Source organism: Cetorhinus maximus, chromosome 23 (genome assembly GCF_964194155.1).
Source record: "Cetorhinus maximus chromosome 23, sCetMax3.hap1.1, whole genome shotgun sequence".
Lineage (NCBI taxonomy): Eukaryota > Metazoa > Chordata > Chondrichthyes > Lamniformes > Cetorhinidae > Cetorhinus > Cetorhinus maximus.
The window spans coordinates 13180514-13186940 of NC_135901.1; the positions used below are offsets into that span (position 1 = coordinate 13180514).

Consider the following 6427-nt stretch of genomic DNA (forward strand, 5'->3'; position numbering starts at 1 on the left):
AAAAGACGGAATTTCACAGTGAAAAGGATTAGAAAGTTGTTTTTCTTAGAAAGTTCTGATGAAGTGTCATTCGGACTCAAAACGTTAACTGTGTTCCTCTCCGCAGATGCTGTCAGATCTGCTGAGTTTTTCCAGCTATTTTTGTTTTCGTTTTAGAAAGTTGTTGTTGTTTATTTGTGACTCCCTCACTCGGGTATTCCGTAAATGCTGCTCGGAGGTTTAGTGACCGGGATATAATCTACCTGTGTTTTCCTGAGCCTGTGCTCGGTGTATAGGGAGGTTTAGCCCGTGTTGGAGTATCTTGCATCCCAGGGATGGACAGTAACCCGCTGATTGAAGCTGCTGTCGCTGCTTTCTGCTGGCAGCGGGTGATTGGAGAGTGTGGGGCCGGAATATTGCTGCTTCTCTGCTTTTCCCTGTCCCACTCACTGTGGAGCCGAGGAAGAGAGAATCACTGATGGGTTTGTTTGAATCTCATAACTTCATATCTTTTCAATGGGTTAGATATAGGTGCATGGCAGGTCTGATCCTTTTCTCTTTACATTTGAAATATTCATAAGAAAGCGCCTCTTTGTCTGGGATCACTGAATAACAGAAGCACGAGCCTCGATTGTGGACTAATTTCTTGAAGCCAATATGCACCTTGATTACCCAGAACTGTGGGGTGATGAATGTGATGGGCTGACAAACAGTGAAAGCTTCGTCCCCGGGTGGTCTCGAATCACCAACCTTCCGGTTAACAGCCGGACAAGCTGACCAATTGCGCCACAGAAAAACTCGCAAGATGTGTACTTAAAGCTTCAGATGCCGCTATCAGAATGATCATTGTTCTCTACGAGTTTTACTTTTCCAAAATAAAGGGTGAGGCATTGATTTGGATACATGGAAACAGCCTGATCCCACCCACTGCAGACACATCCACGTCACCCGGAACCAGCTCTCCTACAGTCTCCCTTCGAGCTTTTTGGTGCCTTGTCTGTCAGCAAGTATTCTGATTGTCCCGAAACCAATATTCGGTTTAAATTGCTGTAGTGAGGAGAATCCTTTCAATGTCTCGGATCAGTTAATTTCAATGATAACATCAGAGTCATTGGTCCAGTACCTGATAGAAGGGAATGGTACCTTGAACGGTCAGTCGGACAGTTCACACTTCATTCTCCTCTGATCCCGGTCCCCAAAGATTTTCGAACGATTCGCAAAGCTGGAGACTGGGTTTTCTGCTTTGGTTCCTTTTCCATCTTCTCAACTGCCAGCTGGCAATATTTTCTAAAATCTCATTGCAATTTTCCACCTTACATCAAGTCCATAGATGAGGAAATTCAGTTTTGTGGAGAGATTATAGAGGCCGCGATTGTTCCCTTTAGAACAAAGGAGGTTAAACAGAGATTTCATGGAGCTTTTGAAAGATATGGAACAATATTGAAAGAGGTGCAGGAGTTTCTGCAGTGCCCATGCGCACTGTGTGATCATTAACAAAGTTTCCCTGACCCAATGACATCAAGAGTTGGACTTTAGATTCCGATATAGTTTTTGAACCATAAATGTATTTATGCAGCTGATTTCATACCGAACTTTCCAAAGAGATTGATTCAGATCAAGCATGTCCTCGTATTTCTCAGTCGCCCTATACAATCTAATTCCTGTTGCTGTACAACCTGTAACAGGGACTGTTATAGAAAAGAGGGAAAGGTTTGCTGCAGCTCCACAAAGCTCTGGTTAGGTCACACCTGGAGGGCTGTGGTTCTGGGAAAAGCACCTTATAAAGGATCAATATTTGCCTTGAAAGCTTCAGAGGAGCCGCATTGATTCTGTTGGTGGGTTTGGAAATTGAAAGTTGTACATCCGCAGCTTGTGGCACAATTTCCCCTCACTGTTCACTTCATGTTCATGTCGAACACATTCGATGCTGTTATTGGCTGAACAAGTCTTCTGTGTTATAACTAAACAGGCTGTTATTCGGCGCTCTCTCTCCTGCCGCCCGGGTTTGGCCCTCATCAGGGAATGTTGTTTTCTTGTTGCTGTGTGAACTGTCACAATGAACTGATCCCGGAGTCTCTTTCCCCCGGGATCGACAAAACCCGTCACGTCTCTTCTTCTTTCATTCTCACTCTTTCATTCCCAGTTTGAGTCGGTTCTCCTTTCGGGCCCTTCAACAAATCCATTTGGACGGACAAGTGGCAGCTGAAATTTAATGTCCGGAAGTGTGAAGTGATTTACTTTGGTCGGAGAGGAGAGGAAACAAAATAAAGGTTACAATTTTAAAGGGGCTTCTGTGTTGCACAGCGAATGGTTCGGACCTGGAGTATATCAGTTCGGTTCAGTTCCACGAGGCGATGGACGCATTTTTTCCATCCCAAACTTCATTCACATTAGTTGTGTAGCTTCACGTTAAAAAGGTTCAGGGAGAAAAAGCAGGTAGGGAAGATGCAAGAGGAGATTGTTTCTTTCTGTATGTTTTTACATTGGAGGCCGTTCAGTTATTGAGCGTTACAAAGTGGACGGCGATTGAAATTTCCAGTCAAGGCAATGACAATTTTAGACGTCGCAGTGGCCGAGCGGTCTAAGGCGCTGGATTTAAGTTTCAGTCTGTATGGAGGCGTGGGTTGAAATCCTATCGCTGCCAGAGTTTCAGACTGTCCTTATTTTCAATCAATTTTGCCATACCCTTCAGTCATTGAGTTGGAGAGGGCTGCAGCACGGAAAAAGGCCCTTCGGCCCATCGAGTCTGCGCCGGTCAAACAAATACTTAACTATTCCAATCCAAATACTTCTTAAATGTTATGAGGGTTTCTGCCTCTACCACCCTTTCAGGCAGTGAGTTCCAGATTCCCACCACCCCCTGGGTGAGAAAATGCTCCCTCGCATCCCCTCTAAACTTCCTACCCTTTACCTTAAAATCCGTCCACCAAGGGGAAAAGTTCGTTCCTGTGTGCCCTATTATGCCCCTCATAATTTTATGCACCTCAATCATGTCCCCCCTGTGTGTGCTCGGTGGGCAGTGCTCCATTCTGGCGGAAAGATCGAGGAGAGGCAGCAGAAATTGCAGGACAGCCAGGAATAGATGGGGCTGCATTTATTCATTCCCTTCTGTAAACCCTCTGTCGTTTTATGTACAAAACATTAAAAGGTACATGGCGACGATGTACGGAACTGACTTGCTTATGTAATGGGTTTGAAACCCTTTAGAGTTTCCTGATACAGGTGAAACTCCGACATTTTGAACCTGCAATCTACATTTAGTAGTTTACATTTCTCACTGTTCCTGTTTTAAGAATGAGTTACAGAATTGCTTATCTATTAAATGGACTAAAAAACCTTTCAAACGCTTCCCTGTATTTTTCATTTCCGTTCATCTGTCGGCATTCACCAAATTTGCAGTTGGAAATGGAACAAAAACGGAGCCAATTTGGTGACATCCTTGCTTTCTAGATGTTTGTCTCTCCTTAGGCCGCTGTCACTATCGGTGTCTATGTCTGTGTGTGTTCCTCTGCGTGTGTCAATGTGATTCAGTTCCCCGAGGGGGATGAATGCATTTTTACTATCATAAACTTTACTCACTTTCGTTGTGCATCTTCATGGTAAATCGCACAGAGAATAACAGTAGGTTTAAAAGTTGGAAGAGGATCTTAACCTTTCTGGCGCTGTTGGCGTAACTCGTGGTTAAAATAGTGGACTTATCAAACCAGATGCTGTGAGTTCGATCCCTGCTGGTGCCTGTGGATAAAGTTTAGCTGATGGAAGCAGTGGAAATGTAAACTATGGGGAGGAATATCTCGGCTGTGAAGAGATTTAGACACGTCAGGGTAACAAGGTTAGAGCATGGGAGAATACTTTCCAGATGTGCAAAGCTATTAAGAAGGTCTGACAGAAATTGAAAAAATACTGAACCATTTAGGTACAACAAGTAATTAGGAAAACAAAAACAGAATTACCTGGAAAAACTCAGCAGGTCTGGCAGCATCGGCGGAAAGTTAGGAAAGCTAATAGAACGTTATCATTTGCTGTGAGGGGGAATTGAAGTAAGAAGGTTATACTTCAGTTGTACAGGACAGTGATATCAGGAGTACAGTGTAGAGTATTGGTCTCCTTATTTAAGGAAAATGTAAATGCGTTAGAAGCAGTTCAGAGAAGGCTTACTGAACTAATACCAAGAATGGGCGGCTTGTCTTATGAGGAAAGGTGGCAGGCTAGGCCTGCATCCGCTGGAGTTTAGAAGGCTAAGAGGCGACTTGATCGAAATCTTTCAGATCCTGAGGGGTCTTGACAGGGTGGATGTGGAGAGGATCTTTCGTCTTGTGGGAAAATTTAGAACTAGGGGTCACTTTAAAAATAAGGGGTCGCTCATTTAAGACAGAGATGAGAGAAGTTTTTTTCTCAGAGGGTCGTGAGTACTTGTAACTCTCTCCTTCAAAAGGCAGTGGAAGCAGAGTCTTTGAATATTTTTAAGGCAGAGCTAGGTTGATTCTTGACCAACAAGGGGGTGAAAGGTGATCGGGGTAAGCAGCAGGTTTCAATCAGATCAGCCGTGATCTTATTGAATGGCGGAGAAGGCTTGAAGGCCCGAGTGTCCTACTCCTGCTCCGAGTTCATATGTTCACATGTTCTTTGAGTCCAGACTGCTTCCCGGCTCAGTGCGCAAATGCCAAAAAGTCAAGGATGATTGAAATTTTCACTGAGCAACATGTAAACTGACAGTGGATTCACTCGGTGCAATGGTGTGTTCCAGTTCTATATGTGCAATCATAGAATCAATTTCTAATTGTTGTTTTGAACCCAATATTTCTAATGTGCTGGCTGTTATGCACATGTTTGTTCTAATTTATCCCATTTACAAAAATAAATATTCGAAAACTATTTGTGTGGGAGGTTACTGGATAACAGCAGGCCTGGAAATGGAGCAGAGAGAGAGGATCCCTGGAGTGATGTTCAGTCAGTTCAGGAGGATGGTATCAGAGGGAATGGAGTAGGGAGAGAGGATCCCTGGGGTGATCTTCAGTGAGTTCAGGAGGATGGTTTCAGAGTGAATGGAGAAGGGAGAGAGTATCCCTAGGGTGATGTTCAGTGACTTCAGAAGAAAGGCATGAGAGAGAATGGAGCAGGGAGAGAGGATCCCTGGGGTGATGTTCCGTGAATTCAGTTGTTTGTTGTGCCTGGCAGGCCGCAGGGCCTGGGAATTTCCACGATTTGTGCTCCCTGGTGTTCCTAATAAGCCCCAAACTGTGGTAATAATTTGCAGGATTACTGCTCGATAATGTGTTTGTGTCAGATCGGCCCTAGTCTCTAGGAATCTCCCATGGTTTGTGTCAACGGTTCAGTCTGCGGTATTTGTGTATTTTTTGTTATTCATTTATGCGATGTGGGCGTGGCTGTCTGGGCCAGCATTTATTGCCCATCCCTAATTGCATTGAGAAGGTGGATTGTGACGTCTCTGCCTTGTGAGTATTTAATTGGACAAGGTGGAGAGAGTCCAGGCGAATGCTCTGGGCGCATGGGTTCAAATCCCAACATGGCAGCTGCTGGAAACTCTTTTGAGTTACCAACAGTCACAGATTGCAACTCTTTTCGAGTACAATCACAGTTCTTGGTTTCCAGGAGTGGGACATGAACCCACAACCCTCTGATTCAAAGGCGAGGGTGCTATGAATTGAATGTGAATTCAATTATTAAAACCTGGGATTGAAAACTAGCCTCAGTAATGGTGACCATGACAACTGTCACCGATTGTCGTAAAAACCCATCTGCTGCACTAATGTCCTTTAGTGAAGGAAATCTGCTACCCTTACCCAGCCTGGCCAACATGGGATTCCAGGTCTACAGCAACCTGACTGACACTTAACTGCCCTCTGAAATGGCCTTGGAAGCCGGGCTGTTCTGGGCGGCCTTGCCAGCTACACCCACACCTCATGAAAGGGTAAAGAGATAAAAAAAAACTTTTATTCCCTATCTAACCCCTGCTGCACCGACCCTGGGAGTGTTAGATGGGACAGTGTAAAGGAAACTTTCGTCCTCCATATACTGTCCTGTATGGGCCTCTGATGAAGCAGATCCCTGCTGTTTACAATTACCTGACATGTGACTGTGACAGGCCTGAATATGAGTGAAATCACCGAGGTTCCTCTCGCTGTGCAATCATCCTGGCTCTGAAGTTTGCCATAAAAAGGTAGAGATAAAGGTGTATTAACACCAATGGGTCGCTGGATGGCGCAGTGACTCTTTCACTGAAGGACCTTGGGCTCTGAAGAAGAGTCATGAGGACTCGAAACGTAAACTCTTTTTTTTCTCCACAGATGCTGTTGGGCCTGCTGAGTTTTTCCAGCATTTTCTGTTTTTGATTCACATCCCAAACAGGAATGGTTAAAAAAAATCTGGGAAAGGGGAGGAAACAGTGTAATAGGGGAAATGGAGCGGTGTCGATGGGCCTGGGGGA

At 44.7% G+C, this 6427-nt stretch overlaps 2 protein-coding genes across 2 annotated transcripts in view; both read right to left on the reverse strand.

The window, feature by feature from the left end:
• The window catches only part of LOC144697817 (uncharacterized), a 528726-nt gene that overhangs the window by 70156 nt on the left and 452143 nt on the right, over nucleotides 1-6427 (reverse strand). The window lies entirely within an intron of this gene.
• Nucleotides 1-6427, reverse strand: part of LOC144696897 (uncharacterized) — a 394826-nt gene that overhangs the window by 30299 nt on the left and 358100 nt on the right. The gene's annotated exons all lie outside the window — the stretch shown is intronic.